The 20,628-nt window shown below is 37.2% G+C and overlaps 1 long non-coding RNA gene across 1 annotated transcript; it reads right to left on the minus strand.

Annotated features, from left to right (window-relative positions):
- Positions 1-922: 922 nt before the first annotated feature.
- LOC149784040 (uncharacterized) lies at positions 923-5,755 on the minus strand. The gene is made up of 2 exons (XR_016413730.1): positions 5,615-5,755; positions 923-1,769 (listed from the first exon to the last, which is right to left on the minus strand). It is a non-coding gene; the product is annotated as an uncharacterized LOC149784040 (long non-coding RNA).
- Between the last annotated feature and the right edge of the window lie 14,873 nt (positions 5,756-20,628).

Below are 20,628 nucleotides of genomic sequence, written 5' to 3' on the forward strand. Positions count from 1 at the left end.
GAATTCAATCCGTTTCAATCCTTCCTGTACCTATAAATAAGCGCAGTTCACTGCATTGATTCACCTATTCTCGTCGCTTCAAGATGTGGACCACAGCTGAGTCATCCACCCTTGTGTCTTCCATGATGTTTAGGACGGACATGCTCATGTATGTCAGGTCCAAGTGGACTGTTGTTGATAGGACAGATACTAGTCAATGGATGAGGAGAGTTTACATAGAAAGACAAGGATGTCTCAAGAGGGTACTTGTATATGGACCGGCAGTTAGAAGGAATTTAAGAAGAAGAAGAAGATGTGACAGATGCCATCTATGTTAATATTAATATTAACATAAACCCAAAGGCCCTTTTCAGGGCCAGCCATATTTCTCGAAAAGAGATAGCCTTTCCATTGCCTACCCCTTTTTTTTAAATTTAAATTTAAATTTAAATTTTAAAAAAAAATCCCATCTTCAATTCCCCTTGTCCCTAGACAAACACAAACTCTATTCCCATGTTAATTTCCCCTTGTCGCTAGACAGACCCACACTATAGTTCCATGTTAAATTCCCCTTGTCGCTAGAGTGACCCACGATTTTTCTCCATGTTAATTTTCCATTGTCGCTAGAGTTGCCCAAAGGGTCTTGTAATGCTAATTCCCATTGTCGCTAGGGTGCCCCCATTTACTACTTATTTATATATATATATATATATATATATATATATATATATATATATATATATATATATATATATATATATATATATATATATATATATATATATATATATATATATATATATATTATTTCCGATATTATATTTTACTTACAATGAGTGTTTGAATTTATTTGTAATCAACCACTAAATTAATTCAAAGGCACGTGCATTACTTTTTGTCACGGTCTTTAAATTTTTACAAGGAAGAAAGAAAACAAAAGAAGTAGGTTAAAGCATACGTTTATTTATATGTGGCAACATGGTATTACAATTGCAGGCATGCTAACTTTGAAAAGCGATGTTGGACTTACTAGCCGATGTGACTTTTCAGTCGGTTTTCAGGGCAGTCATGTAATTCGGTGTTGTGTAATATTGAAACCTAGATATTACTTTTAAACCTGTGTCGTGAAAAGTGACATCTATTCTAAGGTCCTTTAATAACGTTCTACGAAGTTCTTAATCTATAGATTAATAATTTCATTGAACAGAAACAGTTGGACGTATTTATTATATGTTCAAGATGGGTATATTAATATTCTAGCACTCCCTGTCTAGACAGCGTGGTTAGAGAGGTTGTGGAATCTTTGTTAACCATGTCAACACTCTGTGGAAAAGGAATTGAAAAGTAATGTATCTTCCGCATCAGTTGCTCTATCATCCACATCTGTTGCTGTATTTAATTATACATCTAGGATGCTGCTACTAAAGTTTGTATGCTGAAAATTACAATCTCTAACGCGTAAGGGGACAAATAGCGTCATCATTGTCAGATCACCAGAGGAATCAGGGACGATGATGATGCCGATCTTTGCCTTCTGAGAATCATGCTACTTCGACCTTTTCCTCGATCTCGTTCATAACGTTGCGCTTTTCTGGGATGCATCTACACATGCCATGGATGCTGACACATTCACCATTCATAGCTGAACAGCCTTCGATCCCGGAGGTGCTAAAACAATGTCCCCATCTCTTCATACATTGTCTGAAAGCTTGGCTTTCCACGGCAAACTGACATATTATGAAGCCCAACACAAACAGATGAACGAGATTCCGCTGCATGTCACGTAATACCTGTACCAAGAAAGGAAGGCAACCATTGTTTTAAATTTATCATAATTTATTTACATGCAGAAAAACACGATTTAGTTCATTTCTTTACTGTTTTTACTTTGATTTCTTTTTTTATTTGTTTCAAGACAGTAACCACGATATAAAGTTCAAAATCTAAAAACGTCAGACATAATTCTAAGAACAGTTATCTACATCAAAGAGTTAGCACAGGAATCAATAAACCAAAGTTGAGAAACCTTTTCAACCCGAATTTTCAGATTCTAATCTTATTATAAATTAAGACTCTATTAATTTTAGCAGACTTTGATTTTAGTTTTGAATTTCATGTTTAAGGCGTTTCGAATCAATTTGAGGGAGACCTATCAATTATAAACTGGCATATGCCCTCATAAATACCCCAATACAATCCGAAATCTATGGATCGCTTTGGTTGTTTATTTGAGAATCCCAATCATTTTGCTCTTTTCATACACTATCTTATTTTATCTCAGCTGTGGATGAGATTCAAAACAGTAAACCATAGCTACCAACTTCACTCGCTTATAAAGCGAGTTAAACTAGAATGAACGTTATCCCTTATCTGCTGTATCATACTGGGCTGGCTGATCAGGGTCTATGTTGTTTGTTCTACTAATGATTCCTAACAAGCTGCATAGACTCAGATGTTCTAGCGAAGTATGCGACGGCAGATCAGGGTCCGTGCAGTTTGTATTACGTGTCTACCTGTCTCAAAAATGCTCATGTGCATTCGTTAACAGTATTTGTTTGTAATGCTTGTAGTGTGAAACACGATAGATCCTGTACGGGTAGATGAGTTTATCTCACTGAGAATAGTAGACAGCAATAGGTAAATAATGCACCATCCCGGTTAAATCGTACATGCAGTCAAAGAACATAGAGAAGAAGTCAAGGTGGCACATTTCAAAGATACAGCTGATGAAGATCAAAGAATGTCCGTCCTCCATCAAAATGCTCAACACCTTTTGTAAGGAAGGAAGCGGAAGAAAATTGAAATTAGATGTTATTCATATATTACAAAACATAGTCACAAAATTTGACATTTTATAGTGGTTGTGGTGGTGATGGTGAGTCGTGATTTGAACCTTACCCTAGCGGCAAGAGAAGATAAGTCCTCATTCAAACTATTCAACACCTTTTGTACTGGGAACGCCAAAGGAAATTGAAATTTGAAGTTATTCATAAGTTAAATATTACAGTTTTGGTGGATATTGGGCGGGGTGGGTGGGTCGTAATTTGAATTTTCCCGGTTAATGCTTAGTCTTGACTGTTATGTCCAATGTTCTTTTTCTTCGATGAAATAAGATGTACAAATTTGGCAAAGGAAAGGTTGCCATATATGATCTGTTCTAAAATGTAATTTCTTTGCAATCAGAAAACGTATTAATTAGCTTTCAATTAAAAAGAAGGAATTATATTATCCGAAATAAAAGTTATAATAGCCTGCATTTCACCGACAGAACTTAAATCTTGACTGAAACTTTAGTGCCTAAAGCGCTCACCGTTCCGAATCACTGCCATCTCACCTCTATCTGCGTGAGTTCGAGTCTAAGGCTCGGCTAGCGTGGGTACGTGGGAAAGCCTGCCAGTAGCATTTTGTGGGTCGGTGGTTCTTCCATGGGTTTTCCCTGGTTCTTCCTGCACCAGTTATGCTGGCCGCCATGTATAGCCTATCTTGTGCTGAAAAATGGCGTTAAACCCTAGAACAACAACAACAAGAACAACAAACTTAAGTCCAAAATCCAGTGCTGTGATAGGCTCAAATTGACCAATCGTAGGTAGAGAATTAGCTTAAGACTTGTATTGGTAACATGTGTGTGTGTGTGTGTGTGTGTGTGTATGTGTGATTATGATTTTTAACGTAGCTTTAACAATTTTTCTAACATATCGCTATGATGTCTGCACTGTGGCAGTTTACAGTGATGCATCATTCCGAAGACACGTAGCATTATGTCCCACCCAGTCACATTATCCTGACACCAGGCCGACCAGTCCTAACACTAACTCTTAATTCTGACAGCCCAGCGAGGCAGCTGTTAGTACCATAGTACCAAAAGAACGCTGTCCATATGACTTTGTTTTCATAGTGGGAATAATGAGTATACGATAGTCAGAAGAGGAGCGTATGTATCTTGCTGGTGTGTACATATGGGTGAGGACGGATAGGTATGTTGGACTAGAGCTAGAGAACTAAGATAGTCGAATTTTGGGCGGGTTTCTCACGCAGCCAGACATTATTCTGTTTAATCCATTTTGAAAAAAGCAGTGCGCGACTGGACATTGGCGAAAGATGACCATAGGAAATGGGAGACACTTGACTGCGCTCCGAGTGCCGAAGTTGTGCGCTCGTTAAAAGGGAAGGAAGTTAGCTATATGAACCTCGGACTAGATTGGAACAAAGGCTTCTGAGTAGGCTTTCCGGGTGGGAACGGACGCCACCCGTAGATTAGAGAGGAGAAAACGCGGAGAGCACGTAGAGATAGTGCATTCGTTAAGAATAATTATTTGTAATGTTTGTACTGTGAAACACGATAGATCTTTTACGGGTACCTGTGTTTATCCCCCTGAGAATATTAGACAACAATAGGTAAATAAATCACCATACCGGTTAACTCGTACATGCAGTCATAAAACATTACAAAAAAAAAAAAAAAAAAACAACGGTGGCGTGTTTAAAAGATACAACTGATGAAGATCCAAGAGAGTCCGCCCTCCATCACAAGATTCAACACCTTTTGTAAGAAAATTTAAATTTAGATGTTATTCATATGTTACAAAACATAGTCACAAATTTGACCTTTTATGGTGGTTGTGGTGGTGATGGTGAGTCGTGATTTGAACCTGACCCTAGCGGTTAAAGAAGATCTGTCCTCATTCAAACTATTCAACACCTTTTATACTGGGAACGCCAAAGAAAATTGAAATTTGAATTTGTTCATATCTTAAATTTTCCATTTTTGGTGGAAAGTGGGTGGTGGTGGCCATAATTTTAAATTTCCCTGGTAGTTCTTAGTCCAGGCTGTTATGCCCTATGTTCTTTTTCTTCGATGAAATAAGATGTACAAATTTGGCAAAGGAAAAGTTGCCATATTGAGTCTATTCTAAATGTAATTCCTTGCAATCATAAAACGTATTAATTAGCTTTCAATTAAAAAGAAGGAATTCTATTATCAAAATAAATGTTATAATAGCCTGTATTTCATCGACAGAACTTAAGTCTTGACTTAAAATGAAGTCCTTTGTCCAGTGCTGTGATAGGCTGAAATTAAAATCTGACTCAAATTGACCAATCGTAGGGAGAGCCTTAACTTAAGACTTGTATTGGTAAAACTGGAGCTTTATTTCAATGGAATAACAATAAATAACAGGATGAGAGAGAGTTATTTTATATTCCACCGTCTTGCCTTCCATTATTTCCGTCCAAGAGTATTGGAGGTGAAGGCAGCGTTTGAGTTGTTGGTAGTAGTAGATGTTGTTGTTGATGGTAGTGGCATGGTTGTGGTGGTGGTGATGCTGTTGATTTTAGTGTTTCAACGGACATTTCTTTAAGCTCACTATAATAATTATTTTCCATCAAAATGATAACAGTGGACAGAATGGAAACAGATCTGAATTCAAGGACCTCTAATAGCCGTTGAGACGTCTATGCAAGCAAAACAAATTACTACCGGTTTTAACTGGCAAGATAGAAATAAAAATATATATTTGAATCGATGATACGTTAATTGTTTAAGACAATAACTAGCTTTATGTGCAACTAAGAATTTAAGTTAAAACAATTAATGAGAGAGAGAGAGAGAGAGAGAGAGAGAGAGAGAGAGAGTTACCTCTTGGCTACGAGATTCGCTAGATAGATCTGGAAACAACTCTTTTTCAAAACGTAAATGTTGTTTCCTTTCAAAAGCGAGTCTATTTATAAAGTCGTATTTTAGTTAATACACTGTCATGCAAGATGGACGCTCTAACTCTTTTGCAGCAGTAACACAGGAAGACCAGTATATTAAATCTGAAAGCTTTTACAATAATGTAGGCTAATGGTTCAAATCACAAACTACACATACTCATGAATGACAATAAGAAAGTACGCAAGTTTGGTAAGAATGATTGCTTAACGATCCGCATCAAATACAAGGTAAACTTCGATGGGACAAAGTTCTCGAAAGAGCTCTTTGAATGAAATGCTCGCATAAACCAACATGAGTGATCATTTTATAGGTCTGTAAATCTGGTATAAATACACAAATCTGCAAGTCTGTTTTGTTCTGAGTTGGCTGAATGAACAAGTTCGATGTGTCGAAAGTACACATCAAGAGCTTTGTTTATAGGCCATATCGAACGTGTGTTTTCGCCGAATCAGAACAAAACATCAATGCAGTTTTGTATTTATTACATGCGTCTTCATCTTCGCCTTCTAGATAATTTTAGCTTTACTGTGTGAATTAAAGGGGTCGTCCATTAATTATGTCAACAAAATAGGGGAGGGGGTTTGAAGAAGTTTGACAATTGTTGACATGGGGGAGGAAGGTTCAAGATAAATTGACGTCAACAATGTTATTATTGCTTGAACGGATCTGCAAAATATGTCACCTCTATGTTGCTTCACAAGTCATGTTGAAGAAGCATGTTCAACAGCACCGACAACGCGATATTGGGCCTAGGCAATTACAACAAGCTCCTCAGCCGCAAAGAATTCGACCAATACGAGTGGCTGCTAAAAGACAGAGAGAGCTGATGGCAATTATTGCTCATGGAGAGATGTTAAGCGCAGAATGGTTAGATGAAGATGGTGTTGACTTGTCGGGTGTATCGGTTCCACAAGAAATTAATGAATCAGCCACTATGACCATTATAACAATTGAGGAACATTTGGCTTCCCCATGGGAAGATGATAGAAACTAGAATATAAACTCTCGAGTTTTTCATGAATTTATTTGTAGACCTTTTAATGTCCATAATTCTATTTTTAGCATAAAAGCCAGCCGTATAAAATATTGTTAGTTTGGGGGGGGGGTAAAATTTTATTAGGGGGGTCACTGAAAGTTTGACAGTTGTTGACAATCGGGGTGGGGGGTGGGGTAAACAAATTGCCTAAAAATGTTGACATAATTAATGGACGTCCCCAAAGAGAGTTAATAAAGTTTTTACTTACTTAGTTGGATTAAATTGATTTTCGTTCCAATGGAGCATGTATCACTGTTTAATGCACGCACAGCGTGCTATTTAATTACTCCTGGGGGAAGGAAGGAGAGCCACATCCCCCAGGCTTTAATGTGTTCATGGAACACTTATTAATTAGGCCGTCAGATCGAGGTACTACTTAGTTCCTAGCGATCTGGATGTATGGCCGAGGTGAGTGGGATTGGACCCAGCACGCACCCATTGCTAAGGTTGCATTGCTTTGCTGATTGAGACGAGTGGGATTGGACCCAACGCGCACTCGTGTATTTGGCTATGGGGGCGTGCACTGCACGCGTGATGTTTGATGTCCAGTCGTGATAGCGGAGGAAAAGGCGTATGGATCGGGAGGCGGTTCGTGGCACAGTTTTGGCATTTCTAAGCTCCAGGGTATAGTTCTAAAGTGTCGTCCTGCATAGTTTGGAGGATAACTCTGCTGTTTTAGAGTAGGTTAAAGATACTTCCTTATGCAGAGAGCTTTTTTATTTTGCAGCCTTGTGCTGCGGGATCTGACAGTCTTTGGAGTTTAGACCACCTTTTATATTGATAATTTGGGGTCGTTTTGTTCCTAATCTGCTTTAGTGTGGACGATCCTGATGGGCTGGGTTCAAGACCACCTTATACAATCTGGTTTTGGGTCCTGTCGGTAACTCTAGGTATTTGTTGATGGCTGTCACCATGGGTTTGTGTGAGTGAGTTCGTAAAGGTGTTAATTTTCATTCCAGATGTTGTTTAAGAGACAAGGAAACTGTTAAGAGTAGAGAAGGAAGGCAGTATGGATAAACTTTGTAAATTTAAAAAAAAAAATTATTATTTTTTTTTTCGTCTTGAATTCCTTATTGATTTTGATTCCTTATCTTATTGGCTTGGAGTGAAAATTTGTTTTATGGATGTTTGTATGTTATTATGTAGTCCTGTTTTTATTAATTCCTATTTTTCTATTTAATTTTGTTGTGGCCTTAATTGTTTTTTATTATTCGGGCTATGAACGGCTGTGTCAGTCTGTGAACCAACGAGACCTAGTAGGCCGTCATAATTCCCAAACAGTGATTTTGTAATATTCGTCCTTAATTGGTTTTCATTAATCTGGCTATGGACGTCCGTGTCAGTCTGTGAACCCACGAGACCGAGCCGGCCGTCATAATTCCCAAACAGTGATTTGTAATATTTTTGACTGGTCTTTGATTTACTTTCTTAGATTTTTTGATTAGATTGGATTCGTGTATAAAACTTATAATATTTTCGAATGTTAGATTAATATTGGGGTTTGTGTTCATCAAGAATTCTGGATATGTTGCAGGAGATCCAATATTATCCTGTTTAACATTAAACTTAGCCCTTTCTTTTTCAAGTGTGTGGCAGTTGTTAAAAATATGCTCTAGGTCTTCTGGGACCCTGCAGTTGTAGCAGTTAGGGTTATGTGATTGTGGTCCTATGTACTGTCCGAAGCTGTTAGCCAGCGTGGTTTTGCCCGTGAGTATTCTATTTATGAATTTTTGTTCATTGCCTTTTGTTTTGGGTGGTTTCCTATTTCTATAGACTTCTTTAATGATGGTTTTTAGTTTCCTGCCTTGAGTGATTGTGTTCCATAATTCGTGCCATTTATTATCATTGAGGGTTTTAGATATGCTATAGAATTCACATATGCTATAATCTAGGTTGATGTGAGTAATTTCGTTTAGTTTTTGTTTAGCTGTTATATCTGCCATATCGTTACCTGGTATGTTAATATGGGATGGTATCCACATAAATTTTACTTGTAAGTTATTATTGTTCAGATTTTTAAAACAATAAATTGGTTTGCCTAAGATAGTTTTCTCTTGATTTGGTGTTGTTATTAAGTATTGAGTTTATGACGCTTAGCGAGTCACTTATTATTACCGCTTGGGGTATTTTGTTGTCTTTGATCCATCTGAGTGCTTCAAGTATGGCCCAGAATTCAGCTGTGTATATGGAGCAGAGGCTAGGTAGTCTTCGTCCTACTTTAATGTTAAGTAAAAGGATTACGTAAGCTGCTGCTGTTCTGGGTGGTTCTGTTATTTTGGATCCATCAGTGTAAATCTTAATGTAGTTGCCATATTTTGAGTTGATTTCTTCTGTACAGATTGTGTTTAGTTTGAGTTCCTGTTCGTTTTTATTGCCACATTTCGTAATGAGGGTGTTAACTGAGGGGTTGATATTTATCCATGGTTCTTTGTCATAGTAATTTGCAATTTCTGCTTGGAGGTTGTCTATAGGAAGTTGTTCAACTAATTGATGGACTAATTTCCCTGCTGGTATGTTTTGTGTTAATTTAGTTCTGAAAGGTATTTTGCATTTATTTATAGCTAGCCGGGTGGGGTGTGTGTCGGGGTGTGTTGCTAGCCTGGCTGCATATCTGAGGGTGAGTTCTTGTCTTCTAAGGTGGAGCGGCAGTTCTCCTTTGTTTGTTTGTTTAATTGAATTATAGAGGTGTTCGTCTGCAATAGACATGTACCTCTTGTTTATGGTGCCAAAGGCACCTTTTTGCTTACTCCTGGGGGAAGGAATGGTGCCACATCCCCCAGGCATTTATGTACTCACAGAGTACTTCTTGATTATAGCCGTTAGGTTGTAGAAACATTTTGTTCTTAACAACCTAAATGTAAGGCTCTTACGTGAGTGGGAACAGTGAAAGCACGCACTCATGTTAGTATAAATTCTATTTGCATTGAGTTCGCCCCAGGTGTCAACCCAAGCAGTATGTAACGTCCGCTGCGATTGGTCAGCAGCGATGACGTCACATTAGGACACCTGGTCGTGTGGCAAGTGGAAATCGTTCCACATCTTGCCACGTGTACGAAATCCGAGCGTGTTAAAGGAGGAAAGGTGCTCGACAAGCCAGCCATGGATGTTGTGTACTTCCTGAAACGTTAGCCTGTACTTATTTCAAATCAAGTCCAGTTGTACTAAAGGACAATAAAAATACCAATAATGTGTAAGCCACCTCTGCAATTAATCAAATTTTTAGAGTTTGTCAATTTTGAATAAATTTTGAACGAACAAGTTATTAAATTTTAGTGTACATAGTGTACTTTCAATTTTCTATAAAATGAACCAATCGGTTAAGTCAAAGTGATTTATAAAAGTTAGAATCACGCATAAATGTAAATTATCAGTATAAAAATTTTGACGGCGGTACCCAGTAAGGTCAAATTAGGATTTAAATAAAGATATTATCAAATACGGCTTTCTGCCAAATGAAAGCCGTGTACATTAAGGCAATGGTAGCAATCTTTTGTTTCTTCTTTCTTGTTCTTCATAGATTGCTATCGTTCTGGAGCTGCAAGTTAGCCGGTGTAGGTAGCTGGTGCGGTCCGAAGATTCTCGCATAGTTTCTTTCTGGTACCTCGGTCGACGGCCGGAAAAAAAAATTCCCAGTAAGATTCTGCGAGTTCGTTCTTTCATCGCTCAGCTAGTTGTATAGTTCCCCATAACGCAGACAAGGTTTCAGCGGTGCGCTTCTCACAGCTACCCTCTGTTGGTTTACAGGGTTCATGTGGAGTGCTTGGTATAGCACTTTCTCCCCGCACTCTCTGTCAGCTGGCCGCCAGTTAAGAGCTGCTACCTTCTCTTTCCTTTGCCGGTCATGTAGGTATCTCAAATCAGCAAAGTTGTTTTAGTGAAGGGCAGCTATTAAGCATTAGAGTATTTTTGCTCTACTAATTCTTGTGCTGTGGGTGCATTCTTTGTTCTGCACTCCTAACGCACGTGTTTCTTGCTTTTTCCCGCTCATTCACCGCTGCTGGTTTGCCGGTCCTGCTCTGTCGCTGTCCACTGCCTGAATGATGATGGTGGTGAGGATGATGACGATGATGTGAGATGGATGGGCAGGTCTCCAGTTAAGATTTGAAGCTCCACTAGTGATGTGGATGGTAGTGCTCCAGTGGAAATAATTAGGGCCTTTCTTTGTATGCTATCTAGTTTCTTGAGGTTATTTTGGGGTGCCGAGTTGTAAATTTGGCATCCGTAATCTAGTTTAGATCTAATTAATGATTTATTTACTGCTAGTAAGGTTTCTTAATTCGATTCTTTGCTTCTAAACATATACACGCGCGGACGTCAAAGAAGACAGGCATGTCGTTCGGCTCTCAATGTGTAATACGGAAATACAGATTTAACAACTGCGGTAATAAAGCAATGAGAGAGAGAGAGAGAGAGAGAGAGAGAGAGAGAGAGAGAGAGAGACTTCCTTGGGTTCGGATCTCGAGGATTCTGTCAAACTTTGGGATCACTCGAACTAGTGAGATGATATGAACACGAGATTCACCAAGGGTAACTATTCAGATGACCAGATGTTTAAAAGGCGTATCTCTTATAAAGCCCGCTTGCGGACCTCAGTCATTTCTGTATTTGTGTGACAATTCTTTTGAGCAACGTTTACTCGGGCAGTCACTTGCCCTCCAATTCTAAATACTGTTTTAAGTCAGAACAAACTGTATACAATTTTAAAATTGTACAAAGTGTCACTATAATTTTTTTCCTGCATATTACAATTATATGATCAGTTTAATATTTAAAGCGATTCCAAGAAAAAGTCTGTATTGATTTGTGCAAAATATATTTTGCCTTCTTGAAATGTCTCATTGATGCATAAAAACCGGCTTCTTTATTTTAAACTTATTAAAGCGACTTCGTCCTTCTGCTATCTGTACAATTCTTTAAGCTCTTTATTGTATTTGTTAAGTAAAAATAGAAATTGTCAAATTGGATTTGACAGGTTATTTTTGCTTTGCAAAGCAGATACAGTTTGCTCTTCAGATGGATGTAAATTATAAAATATCTTACAAAAATATAACAGACGACGAAGTTTTCACGCCATAGAGACGGATCTAAATGAAAACCTGTCTCCACATTTGAACTGCTACATGTACACTTTCTTTTATAATGTGATTTATGATCATACCTCCTTCCTGTGTGTACTCTGAGAATCAAACACTGCTTCTTAACTTACAAAATAAGTTCATTATATAGAGATTTTCTAATAATATATAGATACAGCTCTCTGCGGTACATATCATGACTAATGCATACAATACTATATCGTACGCCTTGGCTTCTTAGGGAGAAGAATATATCAGAGTTATCGGGATCTGCGGTAAGCCTTAGTTTGATTGGTACATCGTCTAATTCGTAATCCAAGGGCCGTGGGTTGGATATCCGTCTAAGCCAGCCAGGGTCGACTGCCTCGGTATTACCTATGGAAAGGCACTTACTCCCATGACCTCGGCATGATATAGTTTTAAATGTGTTTAAAACCAACATGCAATGAACAAACATTAAATGACGTCACTTTGTTTATTTCTACATGTCATTTATTCATTTATTTACGTTGAAATCACCAATGGGTTGTATGCACTTTGAACGCGGGAAGAGTGTAAAATAAAGAATGGAACTGTAAGGTATACCAGGATATACGACATATTATTATTGTAGTCTTCATACAATTTTATAAACAGGGCGGAAAAAGTGAGCACGTGACTGATTGATAATTACTCTTTTGTATAGCGATTATTAAAACGTGGATGGATTGATGTCAGTTTTTTAAGTGATCGCTCCGATGATATATAATGGTAGATAGTTGCTTGATGGGTATCGTTATTATCATTAGTGGTGAACAATGTTGTTGTTGTTACTGGTCTTGTTATAATTATTCTTGCTGTTGATGTTATTGTTGTGCTTGCAGATCCTTAGCGTATCATATCACAGCACCCTATGTAAGCTATTTATTTATTTAGAAGAAACAACAACAAAGAGCCCCCAACCCCCCCCAACAACAAAACAAACAAACGAAAAGAGCGCAACGTATTTATTTGAGTAATACAGTGCACAATAACTTATTTTAATATGAATATTGTGTACTATAGTCACTCACCAACAATAATATGGCTGTACATATTCCATAAAAGTGTATAATGTTTACGCTATATACAAGGCACGATAAGTGTTTCCAGTTAAATATCATTAACATTACATGGGTCTGCTTGAGATGCCTTGATCCCATTGACCTAAACTCGTCATTACTTGAAGTGTGTTCCTCTAATGTGTTGTCAAGTGTGTTGTTGTTTTCAAACCAGTTTAATCTTGACTCTTACAGGCATTGGTTAGATTATTTTGCCACCTTATGTTTTTTTTTTAAAAATAAATTTTTTAAATTAATTTTATCTTTATGACATCCAGCAATCTGGAAAAAATTCAGTTCTTTTTGTATTTGTTTGGTTCACACCTAGTTGATCCGAAACAACAATTCATTTTTACACAATTCGCAGAGTTTCATGGGGAAAATAAATTGGAATCTAATATACGTTTTCATCTACTGCGTGGGCAGGATATCAGAAATTGCAGTTCATGTGTACGGTGCAAGAGAAATGCTTTGACTGAGGATGCTTAATTCAACATAAAGAACGTTAGAACTTTAAAAATTACAGAGAGAGAGAGAGAGAGAGAGAGAGAGAGAGAGCATTGTCTTCTTCTCAAAGTAACGCTTAATTTTTGGATTTTAACTTTTTAAACTGCAACCCATCTCTCCCCCATCGGCCCAATTTCGCTATGTACTTTATAATGTTACGAATTATATCTAAAATAAATGATTTTGTGAAACAGCCCAACATGTTTTGCATGCTAATCTCTAGCACTAGAGTACGATATTGTATACGAGTAGTTAGTTATACGAGCCTCGTGTGCATTTGGGTGTGTGTGTGCTTAACGTGACTCCATTAGGTTAACACGCGGGAGTCATTCGGGGGCTCTAAGGGAAATCATGTCTTCTAAATTCTCGATAGGTATACATGCCAGAGACACTCTGATGCTTTACGGAAAATGTAACGTTAACTTGGTGATTAAGTTAGGACCAAATGTATAGGGTTCTACGGGGAATCCTATGTTAAAACTGTGTCTAGGTTTAACATGCGCGTGCCCCAGACGGGTTCTATCAGAAAAGTAATGTTGAACATACTTTTTGATTACAGGCCGGGACACACACTCACTCTCTAATATTACGAGTCTATGCTCTTAAAATAAGAAACAGAAAAGATTGAAAAGTAACAAGTTTTTTAAACATCAACAAATAATTTATTTCTCTATAACTCAGAATGAAATCTGTTTAGATGTTAAAGCACGAATGAATAATTTTGCCAGAGACAAGGTTATATATATTCCTCTACTTGACCTCAGGTCACATTTAGCATTTTCAATAAAATTATTACCTAATGGAAAATTACCTATTGGATGGTTCAGTATGTAATGGAGAACAGAGACGATTGCTTTTAGAAATCAGATGTGTACTATACATGGTTACATAGGGATATATTGTATGTGTGCTGTGTTAGATGGTTGCTGTTAAATAGAGAAATTTTTATCTGCTGATATATACTTTAAATAAGTTCTTGGATTTGAAATCGTGATCTTGTTGTTAGTAATATATACCATTATTATTTATTTCATTTTGTGCAATATCTCTTTAACTTGACACTGTTACAATCAAATAAAACCATTACTAAATGATTTGGTCTCGTTTCACTGCTTTCTTTGTCCAACCACGACAGTGGTAGTAATTATGTTACCCTTGAACCTTCATATGTACTTGCATTTTCCTGATTCTGATCCTAATGGTCTCCCTGGTCACCAAAGATTTTACTGTCATATACTGAGACAACCTTCTAATGAAGTAAATGATATATAACATATTACTGTTAAGAGATCCAGAAAAACCAACAATTTATTTCTCTAGAATACAAAGTGAACATTTTAAAGGAACTTACAGTATTGAGAATCCCAAATAATTCTTAAAATTCTATCACAAGTCCAAAGGTCTAGAGTGTTCCTTAAAATGCAGTCCAGAATGTCTTTGAATGAATTCACAATAATCTTGTAACAGTGTTTTAATCCAAACAGCCAATGAGCACTTTGTAATTGCAATGAATAATTTAAATAAACAGTTCCTCTCAAATTAAAGCTGAACACAACTAAAAGTCAGATATTAAAATAGGAATGAATAATCTTGCTGGTCTCAAACTTGTATGCAGTACATTTCCACTTGCACTTGACCTATATGACAATATACTACAATTACTACTGATGAATCTTCTAATAAATTAAATGATGTGTATAATTTTACCCCAGTAATTATTTTGGATTCAAGACCATACAGTGTAACAAAATTAGTGTTATAATGAACGACCTTAAAGTGAGGGAGTTCTGTGCCTTGGTTAGGTTTTATGTTTACTTGTGATCATTTTTCAGGCATTTTGTAGGGGCATCCATATTGCAGCAACGCATTTAAAACCATTCTGCCTCTGTTCAGTCGGAGACATCTGTGGTATATATATATATATATATATATATATATATATATATATATATATATATATATATATATATATATATAACATTTGCTGTATACTTCTCTCTACAGGGAATAATCATAATAAAATTGTGGGTCGCTGGTAGTATGGAGGGGGAAGGCTAGTGTGGATGCAATTCATTGAAAATATAGACAAATTTGAGCTCACCTGGAGAAAGGCACTCGCATACTACTAATTGCAATTATGATTTAGCTTGTTATATAGGTTTCTATGGTCACGACCTCGGTTGATTTTCAAGACGAGCAGTATATTTTCATAATAATGACGTGGTCTTGCATCTGATTGACTAACGCTGTTTGGACCGCTCCGGTGGCCTAAGTGGTCAGAGCGTCCGCTTGGATACGGGAGATCGCTGGTTCGAACACCAGCCGAGTCATAATACAGACTTATAAAAAAGGTACTTGCAGCTGCATCGCTTGGAGCTCAACAATAAGAGATAATGTTATGACTGGTCTTCCTGGCGTCAAGATAATGTTGGGTGGGACATAATGCCACATATCTGCGGCATGATGTCCAAGTGCTTGACATTACTATACACAGCCACCCGGTAGTGATAAGACTGGAAAGATATTAAAGCTACATTGAAAATACCAATCAAGCACACAGACACACATATCTATCTATGTTGTTGTTATGGGGTTTAACGCCATTTTTCAGCACAAGATAGGCTATACATGGCGGCCGGTATTAATGGTGGAGGAAGAAACAAGGAAAACCCCGGAAAGAACCACCGACCCACGAGAAGCTACCGGCAAGCTTTCTCACATATCCACATTGGCCGAGCGCGAGACTCGAACCCACGCAGACAGAGGTGAGATGGCAGTGATCCGTGACGTAGAGCGCTTTAGATCACTCGGACACTCTGTACGTACACACACGCTGTTAAGTTTCAAAAGATTGTACTTCCCAACAGATTTTGATCAAACTTGGTACATGCTTATATTTTACATCATAAAATCTATCAAGAAGATCCTGAACGAGCTCCAATGCAAATGATATTTACTCATATTGCAGAGGCTATTTGGCATATTTGGCATCGCCCTGGCTGAACTTGTTTGCACTGCAGGCAGTGTATTTGTCAAAAGGATTAAATTTGATATAGAGGCCCATGCCATCAAGATTTTGGACGAGTTTAATTTTGAGCGACAATGACGAATGTAGAATGTAACAGGTGATCTGACGTCTGATTAGTCAAGCGTGTACCCACATTAGATCCTGTAGTATCACTTAATAGGACTTCGTCACATTTATATTTATATGGTGTCATTTAAAAGCAAAGACAACATTGTAGACTGCTCATGAGTAGCATCGAATGAGATATGATACGTGTAACTAATAACAGGATTCGGACGATTTTGACAGTAAGTTACGCATAGGCGTAATAACTGGGTGATCGTTAATCTTGTTGATGTTGCATATTACCTTCTAAGCACCTGTAATTTGTCATAGATGTTTTTATTATACTTGGTATGTGCGTGTATGTAATTAAGATCCCATGCAGAAAAAAATACACATAGAGTGAAACAATTTAAAGTTATGGAGATTTGAATTTGTAAGCTAATGAAGAGTTGAAGCTGTATGTTCTAGTTTCTGCAGTTACATGAAATGTTACATGTATTTAATATGTTAGGTTTCCTTGGCAACAACAAGAACAATTACTTGCCACCGTCAGCTGTTAAGTGATAAGTAAATATACTTTAATCTCATCATAAAGATGCAAACATCCTATAAAAATACCAGTGAAGTAGAAATTACACATCTGAAAAATTGTGTTTTATTGGGAAAAATTGTAATTAGACTTTCTTTGTGCTTGCCATGGCAACCAGAAATAAGCATACTTCTTGGGAAATGTTGGCCCTTCTGATCGAAGGTCAATTACAATTTGTTATAATCAAAACAGCAACAATTGCTGAAAAGCTCAAGCACTTTCGGAGGCAAGATGTAACACGGTGCAACAGTTGAAAAAATGGCGTAGCGAAGGAATTTTGTTTAAGCAATAATAGGCGCATAAATTTTAATTAAAAATACACGTGCTTAAATTGTATTACATAATTAGATCTCACTTATATTAATTTCCCCATCATATTTGTCCTGTACAATTATTTTTTGTTTCAGTCACAGATTTTTCATCTGCAAAGAAACAAACAAACCGATAATCAGTCACCCCCTTCAATTTTTTAAATAAAAAAAGAAACGTTCCTTTGAACTTGTTTATTGGTGGAAAGATTTTAAACAAAAACTTTATACAAATCGATAACTTTTCGTAAATTATTTGTATCCAACCATATTAGACTTTTTCATAACCATGTCACTAGGTAGTATAAGGATTCTCTTACCCGCAAAGTTGTGAGCTTCTTAATCTGTTATGCATTGATCAAATTTGATAATGATGTCTTTTCTGTGCCTCAAACTTACTCATCTAAAAGTTATACTTGTATTAACGAATTATCCTCCGCTTTTCAGGAGCATTCTTGTTTACTGTCTGAACATTACGCAATTTTCGGAGTCTAATAAATATTTTCTCGTTTGTTGCGTAAGTGCGTTTTATATTTCCTGCTTTCTTCCTATTATATTAATAGTGTTAGTGTTGGCTTCATTATCAACACTTGAGATTTTTGTCAATAGGCTCTCAAATGTCAGCACCATGTTTTGGACAGAGTATCAACTACACTGTAAGCTGAATCATCCCACTTTAGTTACAGCTTTTATATTGCAACGTATAACCCGTTAACATAGCACATAGCAAATTCATCTACAATACGGTGTTGGCTATTTAATTGTCGGAGTGGCGGTGGTGAGACCGTGATTTTCTTTGGAGCTGAAATAGTCTTTTTTCTTTTATCTCTTATTATTATTATTATTATTATTATTATTATTATTATTATTTATCCAAAATAATATCATGAATATAATACGGTGTCATTTTTCTATAAATCACAATATTTTTCCAACTATTGACAGACATAAATTAAACCAAAAAGTGTCATTTCCCTGCCCACTACCGCTCCGGTGGCCTAGTGGTTACAGCGTCCGTCTCGGATGCGGGAGGTCGTGGGTTCGGTCCCCGGCCGAGTCATACCAAAGACTTAATAAAATGGTACTAACAGCTTCCTCGCTTGGCGCTCATCATTGCGAAGGACTGGTCGGCCTGGTGTCAGGATAATGTGATTGGGTGGGACATCATGCTACATGATACCCCAGTGCTAGATATCACTATAAACTGCCATACTGCAGACATCGTTACGATATGACTGAAAAATTGTTAAAGCTACGTTAAAAATCCAAAATCTCTTACTTACACACACACACACACACACACACACACACACACACACACACACATGCGCACACACACACACGTCCCTGCCCCAGAACATGTAATTTTTGGTCCCTAATATAACTGCGGTATAATGTGGTACGTATCGTGGTACGTTCTGAAATACCTCCGTATACCGCGGGACACTAGATTTTTCTGTACTCACCTCTAATACCTATGTAGGCACGTAAAGAACATTCAATTTTAAATTCTTCTGTACTACATCATTATCACAAAAGTAGGTAAATGTGACGCATATCTCGCGTTTTGCTGACTCTGGTTGAATTTGTGTAATTCTTCATTGACTTGGGTTGATGTTCGTAATGTATGTCTGTTCATTGTGACCTACATTTAACATTTTTTTGGCACAGGATATTATGCTGACGTGCCTTTAATCGCTAAAACCAGCGTGTACATGCATGCATGCATACATGCATGCATGCATGCATGCATACATACATACATACATACATACACACGTACGTACGTGCGTGCGTACATGCATGCATTACATTACTTTGCATACATAAATAGGTTAAATGTTTGCATGCAGCTCACAAATTGGATTTCCGTAATCTGCCTGTGCTATACGTAGAAATATGAAATGTGGTAAGGATATGCTACTTGATGAGTTTTACACCCTCCACACCAATTCAAAACTAGGTCACCGTGTTCATTATTGCTCACTTCCCTCCTTCGGATTCAATTATATGTATAACCTTTATTTCTGAATCGGTGTTCATACTAGAATTATCAAATGTATGCCTCGTATACATCGACGTGACTATCACAACCTTACGATAAAAGAAGGTCACTGTGACCTAACATTTCATGTTACTCCCTAGGTCAGGTTTTTGCATTTAGCTCATGGCCACTTGTGTCTTTTGCACACTGTGTACCCGAATCATAAAATGTGCATCTTTATCATTACTACACCCTTACCTGCAAGGAAGGTCACTGTGACTCAGACTTTGATTAGATGGTGTGTTTTAACTATTCATTATAGAATATGATTGTATAAATCTCTATTAGTACCACACCGTTAGAAAACAGAAGGTCATTGTGACCTACATTTCACAATTTACTTGCTAGGTTACGTGTTTGAATTTGGTTCAGAATAGGTATGTTTTGTGTGTGTGTGTGTGTGTGTGTGTGTGTGTGTGTGTATGTGTGTCTGTGTTATAAACAAACTGTCCTATTTTGATCAAGAAAATTGATGAGAAGACGGATTTTAGTGAGCATCCATCCCGTAAAAGAGCCTAGAGTCCATAATGTATGCTTCATGGACTTGAGTTGTATTATGTAACTGATGTTTATTTCATAGACACTGTTCATTGATTTGGGCTATAATTTTCATTTCTTATGCATTATTCATGCTAGAATCACGAAACTGACGATGATATACGTCTATAATACCACCGCGCCCTCACAACCGTAGAGATTTATCTTTACCCATACTTCGTCATTTATTGGCTGCAATTAAGCTTTTGCGTTTGGCTCACGACCACTGCACTTTATCACATGTTATACACATACTCTCCTATATAGAATCAAGACCCTTGTTGCGGTAGTGCATCTTGATATGTACTACACACTTCTTGCAGAACGAGGTCTCTGGGACCTATATTTCACGCTTCAGTGAATTTGTTGACATTTTTAATGTCTTTTTGGGAGATGTTTATGATGGAGTTTGAAATTTGAGAATTTTATGCATATCTATTAATTCTACAATCTTTCAACCAAATAAGGTTACTAACATTTTAACTATTTGCATTTAGCTCGTGAATACATTAATGTTTGAATACTCTATGCATTAACCTTCAGTCAATACCCTTTTTGATCTCTGCCGCTGTGGAAGTAAGAATAAGTATGTTTATTGAACGGTAACTCTACCATATTAATGAATATACATTGTATAATGTGAAAGGTTACTCTGGACAGGTTAAGTGTGTACTGTACAGGCGAATGC

Source organism: Sinohyriopsis cumingii, chromosome 14 (genome assembly GCF_028554795.1).
Source record: "Sinohyriopsis cumingii isolate HCF-2022 chromosome 14, ASM2855479v2, whole genome shotgun sequence".
Lineage (NCBI taxonomy): Eukaryota > Metazoa > Mollusca > Bivalvia > Unionida > Unionidae > Sinohyriopsis > Sinohyriopsis cumingii.